The following is a 24,793-nucleotide window of genomic DNA, read 5'->3' as shown; positions in this document are numbered from 1 at the left end:
AGCACACTCAATTAACACCCACGTAATCTTATGAACAGATATTTTTTAGGCATCTGTAAATCACTTCACTTTGACACAGTAAATTAATTGCACATGTATGGATGGATAAGAAAGGCATCAAATCCCTTGCATGCTGCTGAACTTGAGCAGCTGGCCACTTCTCCATCTCAGAAGAGGAAACCAGTGTACTGCAGGAAAGTACATGGGACTGGTGCATGAGACTCTGCCAGTCCACTCTATCAGAAAAAGTAACACACCCAGAGAAGTCTCACCTCCAGCCTGATCTTGCATACACTGATCTCTCAGCAGGTCACATAGAATATTCTTTCTTCAAGTGTGTATTTTTCTTTGATGTACATAGATTACACTTGTTAATACTAATGAGACTACTGAGAAATTCTTGAGAACAAAGAGAAACCAGAGCCCCAGGGGATATGCACTCACTCCTACTGAAAACAGTGACTGCTATAGTTTGAGCTGCCTGAACTACAACATGAAGCTTCCTCAAAAGGAGATAAAGCATACATGCACTTTCATTGGAACACTGCCATAGTGATGTTTGGCTTATATATATTTTAGTCAGAGCTTCTGAAAAAGCTTCAAAGAGCCTACAGTGTACAATTTAATTAGCAATTTATTAAAGAGAGACTGGGGTCGCTTTGAAATTCTGCCATCTGATAAGGAACAAAGACATTCAGTGCCTTCTAAACCATACACAGAACTTGATTTCAAATGAAATCTAGCCCAGCATTATATTCTTCCAGACCATGCTTAGAGCAGTACTGGACACAGGAGTCCATCTGCAAATAGGTCAAATACAGGAAATTCAAGAGTGACTGTTCCATTTCTCAATTAAGATTTTTGGTTCTGTAAAAGAGTGTTTTGAGTTTAGGACCCTAAGCCTCAACTTAACAACCAAGGAGCTTCTACTTTTAGGTGAATTCTTGACATTTAAATGCAATGGCAATCTGGACATAAACCCAGCCTAAAATACCATGTCCCAGCCAGCTGTAGATCAGCCTGCAGTGACAGCTCTGCAGCTTTCTGAGAAGCTGGGAAATGCATAGTCCAGACTAGAAGAGAGAGAACAGCTGATACAATAGCTTTTACTCACACCCAGTTTTGAATAAATCAGATTTGTAAATTAAAATTGAAGTCTTTCAAGCTGCTGTAACTGCCACACTTTGGATAAAAAGATAAAATAAAATCTTGTCGAGACCATCTATGAGATTGGCAGTCATTGCAGCGACGGGAAAAATATAGATGCAGCAATTTTTAGAGTGAGAACATAAAGGATGGCTTGCTGCTTCTGACACAGTCTCTTCTTTAAATTAAACGTTTGCTGTCATTTTTGTCTCAAAATTATGAAGTACAATAATATATTCCCTACTCACCTCAAAATTTCCCTTTTATCTCTGGATCAAGACCCATTAATTTCCTAAAACTGCTTATTTTAAAGGCAAAAGACAGAGGTGTCACATAAACTAGAGGGCACTCCTTGAAAGTGATTTATTGCCTTTACCTGAACAACAGTAGATCTCCATGTTCACAAACCATTGTAGGCTTGAGAAGAAAATAATTGAAACATTTTTCTTTATTCTAAGCAGCTCCTTTTAATTAGATGCATTTAGCACACATCTTCTCATTACATTCATCATACCATATTTGAGCAGCTTCTCGAATCGCTTGCGATTGCACAAACTCGTCTTCTGCAGGAGCCTGAAAGGCGGCTGCTGCTGCTGGCTCCACCTCTCAGCTCTGCAGTTTTTTATGAATGACTAGCAATCACTGACAATGAATGACTGCCAACTGCCCACTCAACCCTTTCTACTCTTCCCTGCACGTACATACTAGAGAAGCAAACAAGCGTCGTGACTGCAAATGAGCCTTCAGAACACTTTCCAATATACGGCATTCATCTTTCAAAACAGGAACTAAATGTTCTTCCGGATACTTAGAGTATAGAAATTAAATATTAAAAGCTTATGCAACATCCTTTTTCTTTCTGTCTTCCCTTTTTTTTTTTTTTTTTATCAACCAGATAACTTTTTAGGCATTTAATCAAAGTGAAATTGTCTTTTTCTGAACGCTTCACTGCTTCAGCAACAAACAGGAAAACTGGAATTAAAGAGCCCTCACCTTCTTCCAGCAAACAGATTTATCTGCGGCCAAAACCCAAAAATCTTTCAGTTGTTTTGAAATACTATTTGGTAAGGTTTCAACATAAGAGATACCTTCTATCCAGAAAGCACTTCTATAAAACTAATTTCTTAATTTAATGGATACATTAAAAAAAATCAGTACTGTTTTGCTGGTTTATTACAATGAGAATGGCCTATAAAAAACATTAAATGTCACAGCTACTATTATAGCCTGATCAATCTAAATTTGTGACTGTAAGCAGAGGGTAAAAACCCACACAGGAGAGACCTTTTAATTACAGAATAGTTACTAGGGTGAAATATAAATCAAGAAGTCACTCACTGCATGCTCTGAAAAGGCTCTGCAATAACTGAAAACTAAAATAAAATAAAATAATAAATAAAATAAAATAAAATAAAATAAAATAAAATAAAATAAAATAAAATAAAATAAAATAAAATAAAATAAAATGCAAGGTATGCTCTATTGCCTACTGCTTAAGTTGCTCTTTCAGTTCTTGCAACCCTGCAGCTCAGTATTGCCACTTCCAGGAACAAGTCATGGGCTTTGCACTGAGTTTTCAAGGCTTCAGGACAAACACTTGTCAGGCCTGCTTTGTCTGAACTGCCCTTGGCCTGTCTTCTGCTTGGTTTGACTTAGTTTAGCTATAGCAGCAAATAACAGAGCTTTGTATCTCCCGTTATCTAGAAGCAAAAACAGGACATATTTGGGACATGCAAAGACTAATGAGCATGAGCAGGTTGTAATTAGCACACTCAGAAATACAAAAGCAGTACAGGTACAGCAGGGCCTTCGCCGAGCATTATTCAATCAGGACAAATATAAAGGATCTAGAACAGAAACATATAAAGCTGTAAGAAGATTCTGTGTTCAATGTCCTAACGCCTAACAATTATCAAGAATAAACTTGAAGATGTAATTTATCACATTGGAAACTTTTACACCATGTTTCAGCATAATTACTGCTAAATAATAATCATAAATCACAGGTAAAGGCTGGGGGAGGATAGAAGGGACTTGGGATCTAAAGAGATCTTGTCAGCATCCTTAAAATATCAGTAAATTTAAGTGATTTAATTCACTAACGAGTATTTTTAATGTAAACATGTTGATAACCAAATAACAGTACACAGGCTGCAAATCCCATTCTTCATACACTTTCTCTAATTCCACTGGGCTAAATGAAGCTCCTACTCATGCTCTGCTCACCTGAGCATGAAGAAAAGAATGTAAGTAGTAATGTAGGTAGTGACAGAAGTTTTTCAACACCTTATCTTCATAAAGTTAAGGGCTTAACTTCAGCTGAGACCCATTAAGTCATCATAAAATCTATCAAATGGTTTTAGTGAGCTCCTCCTTAGGTGCCGTGCCCTAAAGGAAATTGTTTCCTCTTCTCCAGTTCTCAGCAAATACTGATACATACAGGACATGTGAAGTGTTATGAAGGAAGGACAGGGCAAACATTTCCATTATGTTCTGAGGAGCACTATTAAAATTAGCCCTTAGCAAATTTTTTTTTTCTGTGATTTGGGTTTTATGGTGTCTGGGTGGTTTTTTTAAGCCTTTTTGCAAAAGAAATAAAAATACAGTGCCGAAGAAACAGGCTAATAGTTTCTCTACTTAAGGAAGATCAAATGGCTACAAAGGAGTAGCAGTTAAGAAGGCCTGACAATAAGCATATTTTTACCCAATTAGTTTGTTTTCAATTGCTAGCACTTTTAGGCAGTCTTGTGATGGTCACTACTTTTTTTTTCACCATGCTTGCTTACATCATTACACCATCACAAGCTAGCACAAAACTGCTGTCAGAAATGTGGAAGGTACCAGTTATAGACACAAGCTTTGAAGGTCTCTAACCCTGATAGAAGCTTGGTGCCTTTCCCATCCCACCACGCTGACATCCACCTGTAAACAAAGCACGTCCCCTCCTTGATGTTTGCTGTGTGCAGTCTTTGAGAGATGATCACTTTGCACTGGCTGGTTTCTAGGCCAGGCACCCAAGGGAGATGATCAGCCATTAAGACTTCAGTAGTCAAGTCAGATTTTTGCTTCTGTCAAAACAAAACCCAACATTTTCCACACAAGAACAGCATTACTCAGCTTGCAGTTCCACTGGTCATCCTACAGCTTGAGGCACGTCTGATGATCCCCACAGGTGTTTCACTCACTACCCCACAGAAAATATCCAAACTGCTATTTCAAACAGTCAATCCATCCCCAAATTTGTTTTCTTTTGTATTGGTTCCCCTGAGTATTTTGCATTTTCAGTACAGCAAACATGACTGCTTAACACATTCACACTAGTGCTATTCATAGCAAGCAAATCTCAGTAATTCCACTTTTTCTTTTGATCTAATTTTGCAGGTGTTCTGATGCTGACATGATTAGGTTGAGAGCATACTTCTTTTTCTAAAAGTAATTCTGAGGAAAGACCAAAAAACCTTTATCACTGCAAGATCTGAAATACCATCAGTCTTAGGAACATAATTATGCTTTTTTTTCTAAGCTATTTAAGATTCTTATGACAGATTATGACTAAATAGTACTAACCATTCTTTCACATCCAATTCAAACAATATGATCATGGAGAAAGCCAACATGTTAGGCATCCTAACATATTCAGGAAGACAGTTCTGTTAACATAGCACAAAATCAGCTCTTCAATTATTCTTGATTACATCTATGCTGCCCAGTTGGAAATATCTGAGAGATGCATTTAGACTGCATTAGGGGACATTTATTGTATGAATTATTTGCAAACTGTCAAACACCAGCATGGTGTTTACCTAGAATACATGTATCACCCTTACTGTCTTCACTTTAATAGACATGCAATAATTCAGGTGTTTGAAGGGCTGTCCCCAAATAGAACAGCTACACTGATATTTTGAAAGCTGTTTTTTCCACCTTTCATGCTCTATTCACTACATAAATGATGTAAATGGAAGTCATTTATTAAATCTTTCACAGAGATGCATTCAACATGAATCCAGGCAAGTAATGTGTGCATGAATATGGTGACAACATTTCAGACTTTGCTGGTTCTGGGCTAAAATAAGATCTGCAAAGAACTGGGAAGGCAGAGAAGAGCAGATACAGGGGGTTTTTTACATTTTATTTTTCCTTTCATGGAAATCTGAATATTCCTTATTTTAAAAAGTATGCATTACTTGTCAAAAGTGAATCTTTTTGGCCTCTGTGAAGACGTTCCATATATAGTCTCCACAGAACTCATTCTGTACATAATCTATACATACTCCCATACAAAGGATCACAGAATATTTGAGGTTGGAAGGGATCTCTGGAGATTATCTAGTCCAACCAATTGCTCACAACTCTGACGTTGTATCAGGTTGCTCAGTCAGTCTTGAAACCACAAAGGATGGAGACTACACAGCCTTTGGGCAATCTCACTGCTTGACTATCCTTAGGATGAGAAAGCTTTTCCTTATATTCACTCTGAGTCTCTCAAGTTTCTTCTCAAGTCTCTTTTTCTCTCAAGTCTCAGTTTATATCAAATGTCTCTCATCCTCCAATCAATCCAGTCCTTGGGAAAGACTGGCTCCATCTTCTGAATAAACTCCTTGTAGGTACTAGAAGGTCACTAACAGGTCCCCCCTAAAGCCATCTCTTCTCCAGGCCGAGCAAGACCAGCCTCAGCCTCTCTCAGGACAAGAGCTCCAGATCAATCCCTGACCATTTTGGTGGCCTCTGCTGAACTCACTGCAGCTCATAATCACCTCCTCTGTATTGTGGGGTCCAAAACTATATGTATTATATCAGGGAAGATGGAAAAAGTCTAAAAGATGCAATATTCTAGATGACACCTAGTGAGTGGTGACTAGAGGACAATACCTCCCCTTGATTTCCCAGCTGCTGTATGCTGTTGGCGTTTGCTACCAAGGCACACTGCTGGCTTGTATTCAGCTGCCCATCTGCTGGGTGGCCAAAGCATTCTGCTGAACTGCCACCAGTCAATTTCCAGCCCATACTGGTATATTGTTTCCAAGCAGGAGCTTGCATTTGACCTACTGAATTTCATAGGGATCCACATCAACACACTACTCTTATTTATCAGGGTCCCTATAGATGAAAATCCTGTCCTATCTACTGGCCCTCCCAGTATGGCATCATCTGCAAACTTAAACCAAAATGCATTCTGTTGCCTTTTTCAGGTCACTGGAAAAGACATTAAATGGTATAAACCCCTGTGGCACTCCACTGGTATCCAGGCAGAATATGAACCATTAACTGCTACAGCCTGAGCCTAAATATCCAGCTGGGTTTGTATTTGTTGCTAGTTCATCCAAACAGTAAGGCCCCAGTTTGGACGTGAGAATATCATGGGAAATTGTATAGTACTTTCTGTTTAGCCAAGGTCAGTGACACAGTACTCTCTCATCCACAACAGTGATTTCATCATAGCAAGGCAACTGAGTTGGTCAAGAATGATTTACCCTTAAGAAATATATTCTGACTGTTTCAATCACCAATTTGTCCAGAAACATATTACAAAAGGACTCACTTCATGATTTTCCCAGGGGCTGAAGTAAGGCTGACTGGCTTGTAGTTTTCCAAGTTAAAATTCTGGGATTTTTTAAAGGTGGCCACATTTGCATTTATCCATTCAACACAGAAATTGACTGACCTTCCTTTTTAAGGTGAGAGAGCAACCTTGTAAGGACAACTTCTGACAGAAGTCATAAGCCTCCAGTGTTCCTCAACTTATATAAAAGCACTTATATTCCTGCACTTATATAAAAACTGCCCACAGACTCTGGCTGCCCTGTTTTGCACAGTCAGGACATTCAGGTTCTCATCTCTGCAGGGTCTCTGTGAAGACACTCTCAATCCTTTTTCTGTCTTCCCTGATACCATACACATAGTCTGCTCCTCTCCTCCTTCAGCTCCATAACTTGGCCACAACCTCCCATCTAGCACACACTTCCAGCAGACATAGTCACCACCTCCAACTGCTTCAGCCTCAGTGAGCCTGCTAACAGGAGATTAACATAGATGGGTTCTTCCACAGGGATTCTCCTGCAATGGCACTGCTTCCCTGGGCAGTCCCAACCATCAAGCAGGTGGGCTGCAAAAACCTCCTTCAGATATGATGTTTCCTTCAACACCCACAAAACAGCCTGAAAATCAATCCAGTTAGCCAGAGCATTCATATGAACTTGTGAGCGGTTTTTCAGCATTCTCCTAAACTGAAACCTCCAGAACAATCAGACAATTAAGTACTCTTTTAACCACTGGTACTCTCCTGGAACATGGGAGCCTGAAGTGATTTTTGGCCACATGCTGCATGAGAAAGAGCTGCTTAACAGCAATGGCAGACACAGAGAAACTAGGGCCCATGGGTAACACATTTCATGTGGCATGGGTTTCTTTAAGCCAGCTAAAAAGACTCCTCATCTGAGAGATTTTGTGAATGTTATGAAGCCTCCTTTGAATTTTTCAATTACATTTCAAATTAGAACCTAAATCAGACTACAATATGTTGAAGAAAAAGGAAGCAGTGCAATCATTCTGTCCAGTTCCCTTTTGTTTATGAATGCTCATTTCTTTGCTTTTGGCAGATCAGAATGGACCTCCAAGTACAATAATCAGTATTGAAGGTCTGAGACAGGAAGTGGGACCACCATGAAATGAAAGATCATTAACTAGGGCCAGACATAAACTTCTGACAACATATAATCATGGGAAGTTATGATTCTGGGGGAGGAAGGAAGCAGAGAATAACTTGCTTTCATGCATGTTTTCAGACAAAATGTTTAGGTCCATAATTCATGTGAACAGCATATCAGATATCATACAATCAGAATGTTCTGGCTTCAAAGGGACATTAAAGACCACTAGTTCCAACCCCTCTGCCATGGACAGGAACACCTACCAATAAGACCAGGTTGTTCAAGGCCCCACCCAACCTGGCCTTGAGTACCTCCTGGAATGGGTTGTCCACAATTTCTCTGGGCAACCTGTGTCAGTGATTCACCATTTTCTCAATAAAAAACTTATTCCTAGTATCTAATCTAAACCTACCCTCTTTCCTGTTAAAGCTGCCCCCGTTTGGCCTATCACTACATGCCCCTGTAAAAAAGGCCCTCTGTAGCTTTCCCATAGGCCCCCTTCAGGTACTGGAAGGCTGCTATAAGGTCTCTCCAGAGCCTTCTCTTCTCCAGGTGGACGACTGAAATCTCTCAGCCTGTCTTGGGAAGGGTGGTCCAGCCCTCTGATCATCTTCGTGACACTCCTCTGGATTCACTCTAATAGGTCCATGTCATTCTTATGTTAGGGTTCCAGAGCTGGAAGCAGTGCTCCAGGTGGAGTCTCACCACACTGAAGCAGAAGGGGAGAATAACTCCCTTGCCCTGTTGACTGTAACTCTTTTGAAGCCGTCCAGGATGTGTTTGGCTTTCTGGACTGCAAGTGCACATTGCTGGGTCATGCTGAGCTTCTCATTCACCAACACCCACCAAGAGCTCTTCACGGCTGCTCTCCATCCATTCACCACCCAGCCTGTACTTGGGATTGCACTGATCCATCTGTAGAACCTTGAATCTTGCCTTGTAGAGCTTCATGAGGTATACACAGGCCTGCCTGTCCACATCCCTCTGGACAACATTCCTTTCCTCCAGCATGTTGACCCCACTGCACAGCTCGGTGTCATTGGCAAACTTGCTGAGGGTGCATTCAATCCCACTGTCCATGTTGCCAACAAAGATGTCAAACAGCATCAGGCACAACACCAGTCCCTGAGGAACATCACTTGTCACTCCTCTCCACCTGGACACTGAGTCACTGACTACAACCCTTTGAAGTGCATCCATTCAGCCAATTCCTTATTCACCAAGTGGTCCATCAGTAAAATCCAGGTCCCTCAGGTTAGACACAAGGATGTTGTGTGGCTGAAGGCACACAGGAATACCAGGGTACAAGTGCTAGAAAATGTAGCATATAACCACAGGTATGAATGTTTCATGAGCTCCAGCAGAGCCTAAAAAACATATTGCAAATTGGGTGGAAGAGAAAATGGTGCTCAAGGAAGGGGAAAGTGGGTCTTCAGCACTTAGGTCCTTAATCACCCAGCATGTGGGGAAAAAAAATCAAAACAGTTCCTCTTCATGTTCTCATGACTAAATAACTGGAAGCAAGAGAGAGGGAAAACACTAAGACTCACCCCCAACTATTTCTTACAACCGGCTTTATGCAAAGCCAGCAGCAGGAGTATTTTAGATATGTAACCAAATACAACTCTAATAAGAAGACAGTTATATAAAATGGAGCTTATGCAGAGAACTCCCGCAGGCTGCAGTGTATTATTTGGTAGCTTGGTAGCCTACTAGATGTCCTAGCCTCTTGCCCAATGCCACCCCAAGGCTTATTCCCAGGCCAAGAGATTTCCCAAGAAATATGCTCTCGTAGTTGCTTTCATTGATCACTGAAGCCTCTGTGGGCAGCTGTCTGATTCCCAGATTGACAGTTTCTCTCCTGTAGTTTACTAGCACACATTTTTCCCTTCACTGAGGCCATATTTTGCCATTTAAAAATTTAATTCAAGCTAGTTGACTCCTTCTAAAATTTTATTTCTCTCTAGTGAAACCTGCCACACAATACTAGACCATATAAGCTTCACGAAGAAGGTCAACACCATCCTGACCTGCATGAGATGGGGGCACTGCCAGCAGGTCAAGGGATGTGATCCTGCCCCTCTACTCAGCCCTGGTGAGGCCACACCTGGAGTACTCTGTCCAGTTCAGGGCTTCCCAGTACAAGAGAGACATGGACCTACTGGAGCAGGATCTGCAAAGGATCACAAAGACAAGTGAGGGTCATACAAGGGGAGGCTGAGAGAGCTGGAACTGTTCATCCTGGCGAACAGAGGGTCAGGGGATCCCATTAATGTGTGTAATATGTGATGGGAGGGTACAAAGAAGACTAAGCAAGGCTTTTCTCTGTGGGAGCCAGTGAATCGTCAAGGGCCAAATGTCACAAACTGAAATACAGGAAATTCATTTTGAACATAAGAAAACCTTGCTTTTTTAAATCGAGACATTGATTGAACACAGGTTTCCTGCAGAAATTGTGGAGTCTCCATGCTTGGAGATACTCAAAATCTAACTGAACATAGCCCTGATCAGTCTGATTCAACTGCTCCTACTTGAGCACAGGAGCTGGTCTAGATGATCTTCAGAGGTTCCTCCCCATCCTAACTATTCTATGAGTCTGTGTGCACTGGATGCTTCACAGGTATGTGTTCTACAATATTTTGCACTGTGCTAAGATTTTCTCATTCTTAATGTATATGCTTCATTATTTCTCAGAGAACTAGTCTAGAACTACAACAGTATAATACAGTAAGTACAAAACTGTTCATTCAGGAATATTGTTTCAGAATCTGAACGTGGCTGTTTCATTAGATGGTGCAGAAAATTCATGTTTCATTAGCACTTCTTTCAGTGGTCCCACCTCTATTGAATATACTTGTGAAAACATAGTCAAGAAGCCCCAGAACACCAGCACCAGCCTCCTGCATGGTCAGCAATGTACTTACTGTAACTCTCATTATAGCCTCTACACTAAGTTCATGGATGAAGGAGGGAAAAGGGCTCAAATCCCTCATTACCAGCCAACTATACACTTACATCAGTTCTGCATCCAGAAGTCTGGTGCATTCCAGGGAAGGAGGTCAGAAGACTAGCTTGCTGCTAGTTAATAAAAGTGTATCTTGCCCCCAAACCATAAACTGTCACATGCATTATTTTCAGGTAAGCAGTGGAATAACTGGTCTGTGCTTTCTGGGTTGTGATGGAATCCGGACAAAGCACAGAATAGTTCAGAAGGCCAGTAGCATCTGAGCTGAGATAGCCTGTATCTAGAGCATAGGTTACAGTAGCAGCTGCTAATCTGCATTAATTCAAACCTTTGCCTATAGTACCTGAATCAATCAAGAAGGGTGTTAAAAGGGTTGTATATCTTTAGGATCCGAATTACAGCAACATCCAAGTTAACATCCCAGGTTGAACACCCTCTCCTCCACATGCAGTGGATGATCAATAGTATCTTTAGCCAAATGAGATCCAAGTGTGCCCAACTAAGTGTGTCTGAAAATGGTTACTAAATCCAGACTTCTACACAGTTGATAACCAGGTTTTATATGTATCAAAAATACAAGTGCCTTCCTTGCCATTCACACCAACTTCATCTATTGGTGGCAGAAGGTGGAAAAAACCACGCAGTTTTCAGTAAATATCATTTTGACTAATTGTCAAAGGTAGAACCAAGTTAGTTTTTGAAAGCTATTTGACAAATATAAAGCACTAAAAACTTCCTTTTAATAAAATCTAAATTTAGCTTTAATAATTAGAATTTTTTATAAAAAGGAAATTGTCTTTCAAAGCAAAGATTGGCACTAGTTCATGTTGTCAGATTTGACAGCATGAAATCAGGGAACAAATGACAAAATTCTGCAGCTGCTAAATACTGTCAAATACACTTTACAAGTTTTATTCTTATAAATTCATTATTAGGAAGTCCTGTTCTCGCAAGGAACTGTCTCTCTTCCCAATGTACAATTAGGGCAAAAATAGTTCTAAACCACTCCTCACTGTTGTTAAGATGGCTTGTGATACTTTTGACATTTTTTTAAAAGCCTTGGTCTGCACACAGAGTTGTACCAGAGCCCTACAGAGTAGGCAATAATTTGGAAACAGCTGTAAGAGTTTAGGACCAAGTTCCTGCAGTTGTTTTCCATGACAGAATGAACAACCACACACACCCCCAGCAAAATCAAAAGCTAACCCAGCTGACTTTGTACAGAAGTAGGTGACAGCAAACCAAACCCACTAAGGCAGCTCAGCAGCTGACTGTGACCTTCTGGTGGCAGAGAACAGTTACTGATGTATTAAACCACTTCAGCTACATGAGCTGGATTTTATTTTTCTAGGTAGAAAGGAAAAATATAAACTTGTGTAACAGATATTGTATGTGTGGTGTCACATCAGCATTAGCCTGATGCAGGCTAAACTGCGGTACCTGTGTGGTTGGACACACAAGGTAGCACGTCTTTAAGAATGTAAATGCAATTCTAACTATTTTAATATATAAATCAGATACAAATCCTTTGAATAATTATATTGCAAAAAAGCATATTTATTTTAGAATAGAAAAAAGTGCTACATTAATTTTAAAAATCCCATTGGTTTCTCTTCATTGTTGTTAAGGAGAACTCAAAATCAATGTGACAATAAAATCGCTTTTAGAAAAGTATATGCTAACAAAATATCTTATTGGACTATTGAACCATTTTTTTTCTGTATTTTCCATCTGATTTGTTGAAAGCCATTCACAATTCAATGTTTCAAAAGTCAAAAATATAACCCATTAATGTAAATCTTGAAAATGCATTCAAGGCAACTCTGGTGCACTTGAGTGGTGTCCTTGCCACTGTCATTTTTAATAACAGCACATGTCAGCTGGACACAAATGAGCCCTGCTTCTCACATTCTGGTCAAGACTGTCCAAGGCAATTCACTTCCATCGACTAGGGCTGCACACACAACATGCTTTTTTGCAGACCTCACTGCAGCAGTTTACTTCAGCATCTACTGACTACATTCATTTCTGCCTCCAGACATCATTGTGGATCACTTGACTGCTCCTGGAATTCCTCAATGAAAAAAACACCAGTGCTGCTTTACATCAGTTCATGCTGGAAACTACTGCAATCACCCAGATCCTCTACTCCCAAGCTCTAGAAGGATTCTCACAGTAAACATCCATCCTTCTATCTCTGGGCAAGGCAACACAACCTGGTGTCCTGTAAAAAACTTGGACAGGTCATTCTTATACCCTGTGACACATATACTGTGTTAACAGCAACAGAGAAAGTAAAACACTATTTCTGTAAGGTCTAGACAGGGAGAATATGAGACACCAATAAAGAAAGCATGATGTTCTTGTAGAGGTTGAAAAAGTGAAAAAAACATAAAATGTAAAAGAACTGCTTAAATTAAAAGCTCAAGCTCTATGATTTAAGCAGAATTCATACATGGAAAATGGAAGAAATCTTACCATAGTCACTATAATCAAAAATCACATTAAATTATATAATCAAGGAAGGTTTGTTCGTCTCTGTCAGGTAAGTCAAGGATGAACATGGATTCAGTTCCTCTAAAGAACGTATTTTATTTTATCACTAATAGAAAAATCTTCATTAGAAAGCACATGTGCATTGTTATCACCATGTTTTATTTAGTTTTATGTTGATGAAGATACCTGTTGCTTTAATAAAATAATCTTTTCCTTTTTGTATGAAAGATGAGCAAGTCTATTTTATGTTTACAATAAAGCTTGCTTCCTGACCTCTGCATAATGAAAACATTGATTGTTTTTTACTACTTTAAATCACCTAATTTCCAGCACAATTAGAGCTACATTTGGTATACTCTACCTGTAAGATTTTTCTCTCATCATTGGTTAAGTTGTTGCATCTACTTACATAATATTTCTAATGCTATCTTATATTATGACCTATTGGCTAAAATTAAATGGCAGTTCTACAATACTTTTTTGGAACTCCATACCTGTCTGGGAGAAAACCCTTCAGCACTTCCACAGAAACTCCTCATTTGGCCAGACAAAGGGTGTCTTGGATAACCAAAAAAATGTGTATTGTATTCCATATCTTTCCATATCTCATTTCTCCTCATTCCCTAGGCAATCCATGGGAATCAGCACGTTTGTATCTAGTGATTTTTACTGTTATTTTGCCTGTTATTGTTCCAGTTTTTACTAAACTTTTTAAATTTTTTTTACTAAACTTTGGAATTCACATTTGTCTCTCCTTTCTCCTTGGTGAAAGAGTAGACCTTAAAACTAATGGGTAGGTATCTTGTTTCCTAGGCACCACCCTGTAAATTTCTTAAATCAACACCAAGGCTTTTGCAAGAAATCAGTGCCTTGCCCACATTATATTTACTGGGAACTAGAACTATAACAAGAAGAAAAAATATTTTCAAGGTCATCCAGTAAGATACTGGAGAATCTCCAAGTTCCTAGTCTCAGACCTGTTAGTTTGAGGGATGGGTTACCTTGAGCATTTATTGGCAGTTCATGTTTCTTCTCCTTATATCATCACATCCAGCTCCAGGCAGTCTTTGCCAGGTCTGTATCCATAGTCCTGACTGCAAATGAGAATGTTCCCCTTAATGTTATTTTTATATTTTCTCTAAGTGTTCATTAACACAGATTTTGGAGCAAGATATCCCCCTGTGCTGAAACTCTCTGATGCACAAGACAGGCATCCAGGAACTGCTTCCAATTTCCCATCCTGAGAAAGAGGATTTAGCTCTGACACATAGCTACTGGCAAGAAGCTCCACGTTGCCTTGCTGCCACAAGGAGGGAGATTCAACTTGACTATCTTCACACACCTACAACAAAAATGGTATTACTAGCTGAATTACTCTCTCTAGGTTACTTTTGTAGTCAGCACAGAAAAACATGGAGCTTAGGATGAGATGAATCTACCCTAACAAAGGCCCACTCCTCTCCAATGACAACTACAGAGAATTTCAGGTTACAAACTTGCACAGAGATTTCAGGTAGAGGCATGCACTTATACTTGTTAAGCTGAATTCCACTGATGGTTTCTAAGTGAGCACATACTAGCATAGGCTTGGATTTGGATGTGGCATAGACAACATACCAAGAATATTTGCGGCCAGATTTTCTTCTTTTAAGGTATCTCAAGAGCCAGAGGACTGCTGTATACATCCCAGAGAGCTCAATCTTTACACATGAAACAGCGATCAGCTAACTCCTCTCAGCTCCACAAGGTTTAAGTAAGAACGGCATTGCACCAGCTTAGAAAAGACACTCTCCCTTTGATACCTCACATCTAAGATCAAGTTTCAAATGTGTCACTCAGTTTTTCAGCCCACAATCACGAATTTAACCTCCTATCAATCTGGTGGGGAATTCCACATCCCTGGATTAAATAAGCTCTTAGACAGAAAGTTTTAGACTTTCCTTTCTACAACATAAGAAGCCTGAACAACATGAATCTAAGGCTGATCATCAGGAGTTCTATGAATTCAGATGGGAGAAAGGCTGAGAAAAACCCAAACTCTCATGTAAGTGGTTATTCACAAGTATGATAAATTCTCTCCTTTCCTACATCTAAATTGAACCAAATCTGCATTATTCCAAACCATAATTTTCTGTCTTGAGGCACTGAAGACATATATTCAGGATATCTCCCTAGCTAGCCACAGGGATCCTGTGGTGCTAACCCTGGGTAGTGGTGAGGAAAAAGGTGCCTTGGTAACAAGGTACCCCAGAAGAGCAGCCAGGAACTGAAAGCCCACCAGTCAGAAGGATGGAGAGTGTGGACACAGTGCTGGCACCCTGGAGGAAGGGAGCACCTTTCCCACCTTCCATCAGAGACTGTAGAAGTCATAGTCCCATGCCACACTCAAGGAACACACACATGTGTAGGAGAGGGGAGAAGTACAACCCTATTTTTTCCTTCATACCTGGTCCCTATCCTCTCAACAAACACACTAAGTCCTCTTTGACCTCCGCCACTCCTGTTCCTGTGAGACAGAAGCACGAGCTGCCTTCAGCTTCTGCACCCTATTTTTAAAATCAGTACTGCTTTCTGATTTTTTCAGGTCAAGCCAAGCTGCCCACGAGTCTGTTGATGCTCCATATGTTGCTGAAAGCTGGAGAGGAAGAGGGGCAAGTGAACACTGGCAGAGATCAGTCAGAAGGAGCTGGTATTTCAATAGCATCGCGTGTCACTGAAGGTGGAAGTCATTCCCAGTCAGTGCTTCCCTAGAGGAAAGTTTTTTCTTTTACAGATCTTTACACATAAATCCTTGGTGAATATGTTGCATACTAAATGTAAATGCTGAACACTGGAGGACTGGGCCATTTTTCCACATACAAAATACACAACTCCATTCAGAAGAAATACATAGCACACTGGAGTCCATTTTATTCTTCATGCGTATGCGGCGTGTGGGAGGGGATGCATGGATTCCTAAAATTGTGAAGAGAAGTCACTGCCACCATCACTAGCTGCTTAGATCTGAAAAGGAAAAGGCTGTTTTTTCAGTTGGCTGAAATTGAAATCTCATGAGAACAGCTGCTGTCATTTGAGTTCAGGCCAAGATGGCAACATTTGAGAAAAAAACAACTGATCTTGTGAATTTCCCACCACTTGGAACTGAAATTTAGAGATGCCAGCATCCGATATTTTTAAGTACAGAGTCAAAGCTTAGGCAGGAAACTGAACTATTGAAGCAGCTACGCAGCCACCACCTGTGTCATCCTCTCACCCACACCTCATCTCCAGGGTCTTTAAAGGTCCAGAAGCCCCAGAAAACTCCATGTCCAGAAATGGTGGACAACAACCACCACTGATTGCTGGCCACCATTTTGAACCATGGAGCTTTCTGGAGATTGCAAGGAACCTGACACTTCAAAAGGAAAACTCCACTTGGCAGGAGGCAACTTTCTCATAGATCAGCTGAAATGAGGACTTTAAGTCTCACTAGGTACGTACACCATCATTGCCTTCTGCTTCAAGGACACGTGTTCAGGTCTGCCTTTTCTAATTCAGGCATACAGAAATACAATTAAAATTAACTCCACTAAAATAGTTATCCTACGTACCCAGCTTTCTAAGGCTGACAGTGAAGCACACACGACAGATGTTAATCGTGCCACTTAACACATGACTGGGTGGATGCTGTGGAAATGTGGGTGGTTTAAAACTGGATATAATACCAACCTACAGCTGCAGAAGTAACTGCACTCTGCCTCTGCTTTAGCAGCAGATCCATTATTTATGTGGACTTATTCCTATAAAAGAAAGATCCTTTTAAAATGGCCTCATACCTAAAAAGTATTAACTGAACACTCAAAGCACTACTAAAGAACCATAAGACAGGTTTTAAGAGGTAGTAATTGGTAATGCTAAAAAACAAAGATTATAATTGACACACCTGAAGAACTATCTATACAGGATTGAATGCATTCCTTTATTTTTGCTCATTACAAAATCTTACCAAAATATCAAACTCTCTTTAAAACCTTTTGTTATTGAAAGCTATTCACATTGAAAGATCTGCAAGTAATTTTCACTTCAAACAAAGCTTTCAAAATACTAATTATCTTAAATTTGAGTTATGTGAATGATTAGAATGCATGATATACTTCTGCTCCCTCACTGAATGAATCTGTAAGGCAAGGGTGCAGTCGAAACAACTGTGATAAATTCACATTAAATATCTGCATCAAACATTTGTAGGTATTTCTTTAAATATGCAGTCTGCTCAAAGAATCCTGAAGTAGAGGTGCAGGGAAAGCAAAAGTAAAACAGTTATCAACCCAGTGAAAATTAAATTTGGTTTTAAATGGAAATGAAAATGTGTTGGAGATGTTTCACTCTTTTTCTAGTTCTCAGGGCACTGAGCAAATATTCAGTGAAGAAATGCCTTTGAAATAGGGAAGAATGTAAGTTTTTCAGTGTTTCAAGTGGAAAACTGCTACTTATTCTTTCACCTGTAAAAGCTACTATACACTCTGTACCTACAGATGCCAATACTGACTTTTAAAGAATAGTTAATAGCAGCCATAAAATTCTCCATTTGTAATACAGGCAGCACTCTGTGGGCAATGCTGTCTCCATGTCAAAATTTAAGTCATTTAAATTATGAGTTCAAAGTTCTTTCTTGGCTGTATTTTGTGTACTTGATAAAAACACATCAGGTGACCATTATTTGACCTCAACCAGTGAAGACGTTCGGTTTTACATCCTGTGGAATAGATGGCAATAGCAGAGTAAAACTAGATTTTACATTTCAAATTATATTATAGCATAAAAGCTTACTTCAGAACTGTCACACTGTGTCTGAAACCTAATAATTTCAGACACAGTGGTAGGTAAAAATCTTTTTTCCTTTCATTAGAGGTAAGTCATTAATATTTCTGTGATAACTACAGTACATCGAAACAGAGTGCATTAATCTGATCAGTCTCCTGATGTGCTTCTAACTTTTCAATTGCTTTCTTAAAAAATGGCCAACGTAAATTGCATTATAACAGTATATCTGTATTTTGGTTTTAATGTTTATATCACTGAATTCACTATAACAATAGGATATCTAGGTTTAAAGTATTATTATGTGAAAGTATTATCAAAATCACTACCAATTAGTGAGATTAATTAGGCATGAATAATCACTTTGATATATTTCCTTAAAGAAGACTAGTTTTAATAAAAAGCTATAATATTTGACACTATGATTAATTTAGTGGATTTTTTCCATTTTTTGATCAAACGTCTAATGACTCTCTTAAAGTAATTTTACAATCAGTTCTGCAGTGTGCACTTTTGTAATTAATTAAGGGTCTCTGTTTCAGACAAACTATTCTAGGTAAGAGTTAAAAGCTGAGAGACTAAGATAGTGTATGAAATTTGAGGGAGGCTCTTTCTGCAATATGTGTGATCAAAGTCTCACTGAAATCAGATGGAGCTTGCTCAGCATGGCAAGCAGGAAAGTCATGTAACAGATGCTTAAGGTTTAATCATTCTTTTTCTCAATTTAACACAATTGCAGGTGTGGAGAAAAAGTGGAGAAAAATCTACAGAAAACTGTATCAATTTTTTTCCTAGACTGATTAGAAGTAAGTAGAAGTAAGTAAGTAATTCACATGGTTTGGTTCAGTGACCTGTAAGATAACCCATCAACACTAACTGTACTGGTAATGAATTACATTCACAATCTTTTAATATAACTCAGTATTCTGTAGAAACAGATTCTGCAAATGAACACATCAAACTGCTTTAAAATTATTATTTAGGAATAATTTAAAATTCAATATTATTAATTGTCACATAAACTAAGCTCACGCTCCCCTTTTTTCTGCTGTGGAGGCTGAAGCACTACCCTTCTGAGTGGGCTTAAACTCATAGCCATTAGCCTATCATCTGACAGTCTCCAAAGAATCATGGTTTCCTAAGTTTTATCGAATATGCAGCCAGAAAAAGATATGTCAATCCAATTATGTATTTTTATTTTTGCTAACAAAGTCATTAAGTTCACTTTTTTAAGGGTCTTGTTTTCTTTTTAAATTGGGCTGAAATAAAGTGGGGGCAAAGTAAAGAAGTTCACTTAACAACTAGTTTACTGTATTTTAACACATTCTTACATTACTTATTTGCAAATAACCTGGTAGCCATAGGGTTTTTTATTCATTACTTTCAAGTCAAAAGAGTTCTGCCTCTGCACAGACAATTAAAGAGTATAATTTCATTGCAGACCAGCTTCTAATGAGTCAGTGCACAGAAACTGGCCCTTATCAACCAGTTCAACAGCTGTTACCAGTAGGACATTCAAAGCCCTTGAGACTTTTGAATTTTTCAGACAGTGTTCAAGGCTTTGGACCCACACCCAGAAGATCACAACCATGAAGCTCACCAGAAGCACTTTGTTCATGCTTCCTTCAAAGCAAGGAAGGTCTCATTGGATCATAGAATCATTCAGGCTGGAAAAAGCCCCCAGGAGGTCATAGAGTCCTAGCATTAAGCCAGCACTGCCAAGTCCACCACTTATCCACAACCCTGTGTGCCACATCCACAGACATCTCATGGACGAGATGTTTGTGCTACATCTCACAGACAGCACCATCCTCCGCACAGTGAACAACAGGAGACCAAAAAGTGAACAGGGAAGCAGCTGCAGTTCAGTGGGATTGAGCCTATTCCTTATTATTTGCTCCTGTAAGTACTTCAGAGCTCCAAAATTCTAAAACTCAGGATTATTGACAACAGCCAGAGCCAGCATGCACACAATGCAGAGATGCCAACCTACATACAGTTGAGGTTTGCTTGCATGGCTTAAGTGGTTTAGTGGGCCGGGTATGCTGTGTAAATACAAAATCAAAACAGAAAGGCAGATCAACTTTTGCCTCCTCACTTGATTTTGAAAAAAAATAGAATGTTTTTAATGCCAAAAGGTAAATAAAATAGGAGCATCCCAATGACTAAAGAAGAATTCCCCAGCTATACTTCAGACTCAGTAAGGGAATACTAATTACCAGATAAAATGACAGCAAAATTGTAACTTCAGTGTTAGTAAATATTTTGATTTTATTTATTGTTGTTTGAATTACAAGTAAAAAAACTGATTATTTATGACACTTTCTTTTAATGCAACTAAGAAATTGAGGTACTCAAATAGGCCTTCCTTTAAAAAAGGAACAGATTTCCAAACACTGACAACCTTGAAAATCCTCTAAGGTGTTGCATCTAAGAGCTATCTTATTTCAATGACAGTTTTAAAAATCAAGGCCACTGTCCTTAATATTTTTTTTCTATATTGGTGAACAGCTATGGGGTTCTGGTCTGGAAAGTGCTAAAGGACTGTGAGGAATCATCAAAACCAATTGTCTTGAACAGATACTGCAACTATGTGCTGAAGTGAAGCACATGAAAATTAAAACTACAATGGTAATAAAAGAGGCATGTTTCAACCGGGAGGAAACTAACATCATATTTCAAACACCTAATGGTAAGCAGCAAAAATAGGTAACATACAATGTCAGCATGCTACTGAATTGCATTACAGGCTAATGACATTTACACTTTAAAAAATGACAAAAGGATGATTAATACTGACATATGTCCCTCTAACTTTCTTTGAATTCTAAAATAGTGGTTTCCATCTCACTGATTAATGACATACTAGTATGGTGCAGGACTTTCAAACACATGATAAAGAGATGTACAGTTAGGTTAACACGTTACAAAACTTTTTAACACTATGTATCTTCTAATTTTAAGTAAACACACATTTTGTCCTTACACCTAACTCCCACTTACCAGATTTTCTATACTGAGAGAGGTGCTATTGGCTGCACAGAATTCAGCATCAAAGAGCTAAAAACCAGTCTCAGCTGGCAGAGACTGGCATATTCTCAAGTACAGGTTTGCAAAATGACTATGGGAACTTCCTGGGTAGTGACTCTGTATGACTACAGGACAAATCTCCTTGCTGACTCTGCACTTTCAGAAGCAGTCAGATTTTGTTTGTCTCACTTGTTGCCCAGTGAACATGTGCGTTTCAGAGAATATTGAGAAAGACTTCTTCAAAATAAATTATTTGTTAACTTTTTCTACTGCCCCGGGAACAAGTGGATTTTTATTTATCCAGAACAATCTTTCTCAGGTAAAGACCATGAAGCTTCTGGATATTAAAGCTTATCTTCCTTCTCTGTGGAGCTCAGCAATAATAAGTTCTTGAAAGGAGAAAGAACACAACTCCATACATCCTTCTCCAAAGACAGATGACATCAAACACACAGGACAAACTTCTACCAGCTTTAGAAGGAGCTACTAAGGGAAGTAAAAGCTTCTCCAAACAGAAGCCAAAAGCCAAAAAAGTCAAAATCTGACAAATCTTATTGATCATACCATTTTAGCCAGAGCTGTGGATGCTGTAGGTGTGCAGTCACAAAAGCACAGCCCGTGACAGCAGATTATCCAAGTACAGGGAACACCACAATGCATGGACACCAACAGATGGGAGAGCAGAAGGAAAGCATGAGTCAGTATTGGCCCATGAGTCAAAAGAGCTGGCACATGAAATTCCAGGTATAACTGCAGGTCTGGCAGGGGACAGTCATATAATGAGGAAGAAGAAAATTTGCAACTATGTGCAGAAGGGTGATTAAAGCTCCCAGTAGCCTGGGCATCCAATGTTTTAATACAAACTACACAGTACATGTGACTTTAGCCAGGCCTCCGTCATACACTTTGGAGAGAAATGTCTATCAAAGATGTAGGTAAATATAAGACAATTGAAAAGAAAGAATTTATGAAAGTACACGTTAGTCCTTCTAAATAAAGGGAGACATAGTTGATGTAAATTTCAGTAAAGCATTTGATATAGAGTCAAATGAGAAATCATTGGTTAAACTGAAGAAGGTTACTTCAGCAACCAAGCTGAAGAAAAGGCAGGAAAACATTTATCTGAGAGGGGTACTACCAGTCAAAAGAAGGATGACTAATCAAGTTTAACAGAACTGGGATTGGGATTGCCTGTATTTATCATTTATCTCAAGTATTTCCAGAATAAGTGTAACTGTGATGAAAACATTTTCTTGTCATACAAATTTGGGAGGCAATGATAAGTAAGGGAAAGACTGAACTGTACACGAAGTCAAATGACCTTGAGTAGCACAATAAAATTACATTCAGTAGTACAAAATGTATTGTCAAGCAGCTGCAGATTAAGAGCATCTATTACAAGCTGTGAGTTCATTACCTGGAAACGAGTGAGGAAAGAGAGAAACCAAACAGCCCAAGTCTGCTCGTTCATCAGAGCACGGCTGTGAACATCAAACGTAGACCCAGAATATAGTCAATATAGCTCAGTACTGATTAGGGATACGAGAATGCTACCACTGTAAAAGTTCTCTCAAAACCTCATCTGTACTGAGAAATGCTGCAGAAAACCCAGTGAAAGGCTAGCAATGTACCCAGCCTTAAATGTACGTTTTTGTATTAACACAGAAACAGGCAGTTAAGGATGGCCTACAAAACTGTATTGGACATCCTGTTAAAGCATTTTGACAATGTTGCATATATTGTTACCTTAAAAAATAGGTATGTTGTATGTATTGTAATTACATACATATTTAAGTTCCACCTAAAGGCTTTCTAATCCCTCATTAATGCAAGGTACATTAAATAAAGACAAGAAAATAACAAATGAGAAAGCAGGAAAGAGTGGCCTGTGATGTCTTGCTGTAGAAGTGGTACAGGAAGGTTCCCCTCCCTTTCTTATGTTCACATACTAATAACAAGTAAGAGTTAGTGATTAGCAGCATACCCTCTCAACCAGTCCTTAAGAATTCAAGGATTTATGGAGTTGAAAAATGTAATTAAAAATATATCAGGTATAAGGGCAGAATATAAAACTAGAATGGAAAGAAATGAAAGGCACCACTGGAATGATCAGAAAAAAGCATAAGAGGAATGAATTTCCCTACCACTCTGAGAGCTTCCTCAACTGCAGTGATTATTTCAGCCTAGCTCAGATGATGAATCTGTCTGTAAGTTGCATATCTTGGTAGCCACCCACTGACGATTCTTGAATTTCAAGAATACAGTATGACTCTGGCCAACCTCCTTCTGCATTTGTAGGAAGAAGGGAGACAGGAAAACCTCTTGGAACATTCTGCTGGGCAAAAATGCAAGTAGAATGACTTGGGAATGAAGCCTGCCTGAGCAAAGCAGACTCAAGGAGCTCATTTAGTCACCCAAACAAATCTTGCAAGAACATAATACAGTCTTTAACTACATGAGGATAAAATGCACAGAGCAGGAGAGCTGAACAATAAATAATACATATACACTATCTAGAAAATAAATTCAGCCTGAAATTTATAATATCTAATTAGGACACCAGATGCGATGGTCTTATCTAGCCAGCATCTGGGAATGTGGGATTCCTTGTGACAGAGGAATCCTTTTGCAGAGATCTGAATAGTTACGAATGTATGCGTACAAAAAGCATCACTCCTAACACATCTGAAAATACCAAGCCCTCCTCTGCAGCTGAATACTGGAAAAATGTAATTTTTAATCAGTTTCTAAAAGCATCCTATGAATATCAAAAATAAAAGTTACACAGCTACAAGAATGGCCAGCCTCATGTATTTTACTCTTCCATAAGTACATAGCAGCCAGGAGTACACTGGGAACATCAGTGAACAGACCAAATATTTAGATTGAGCTTTTCAGGTCAGGTAATAAACACCACACAGAAAATCTGAATCAGGCTATAGCATGCAAGTGGAGGAGGACAGAGAGAGTATGGGAAACACCAACAGAATTACATGGTTACTCAGTTTAGATATAAATATTATCCTTCTGATTCAGATGTGTGATCATCTTTTCATTGCTGGTCCTTTGAAGTGCAAACATATATAAAATCATGAAGAGATATTTTTATCAGTTATCTGAATTATTTTCTACCATCATAATACCTGAATTATAAGGGAAGCCGCAACAAAAAGCCTTTTTATCATATAAAAGCAGTATTATGAAGTAGTTACAATTCAAATTATGATCCACCAATATGTAAGAGTACGGATTTTAAATGCAGAGATCATTATTTGACAAGTGTCTTTCAGAACAAAAATTTAATTCACTTTTGTATGTGTATAAACACATATATATGGTTTTTCTTCAGATAAAGATTTTAAAGACCAGCAAGTAATTCAACTACTATATAATAGGAAGTAATTTAGGAAGATGCTGTCTTATAAAAAGTCTTTCCTCAAACTAGCACAGACAGGAGCAGGCAGCATCCACACTGGCCATCGGAGGTTTAGCACGGTGCCTCTCACCTGGAGGAGGCACATCATCTTTCCAGGGAGTGGCAGCACTCCAGCCCTGCCTTCGCAGGCAGCTGCTGACACTGATTTGAGCCGCTCTGTTCTGTGAGCCAGCACACGGCTGTGCAGGCAGCTCCCACGGAAGGCTGCTGGTCTGGATCTGCCCGCCTGCCTTTGGCTTAGAGGTAAGGTAAGAAGCCAAAAATAGCCTG

At 39.1% G+C, this 24,793-nt stretch overlaps 1 protein-coding gene and 1 long non-coding RNA gene across 49 annotated transcripts in view; one reads left to right on the top strand and one right to left on the bottom strand.

Moving 5' to 3' along the window:
- The window catches only part of RIMS1 (regulating synaptic membrane exocytosis 1), a 305,873-nt gene that overhangs the window by 243,311 nt on the left and 37,769 nt on the right, over window positions 1-24,793 (bottom strand). The window lies entirely within an intron of this gene.
- Window positions 16,217-20,803, top strand: LOC135296260 (uncharacterized). The gene is made up of 3 exons (XR_010358329.1): window positions 16,217-16,729; window positions 18,797-18,863; window positions 19,499-20,803. It is a non-coding gene; the product is annotated as an uncharacterized LOC135296260 (long non-coding RNA).

Source organism: Passer domesticus, chromosome 3 (assembly GCF_036417665.1).
Source record: "Passer domesticus isolate bPasDom1 chromosome 3, bPasDom1.hap1, whole genome shotgun sequence".
Taxonomy (NCBI): Eukaryota; Metazoa; Chordata; class Aves; order Passeriformes; family Passeridae; genus Passer; species Passer domesticus.
Note: the sequence above shows the minus strand (reverse complement) of the source record. Positions and strands in the feature narration are given on the sequence as shown.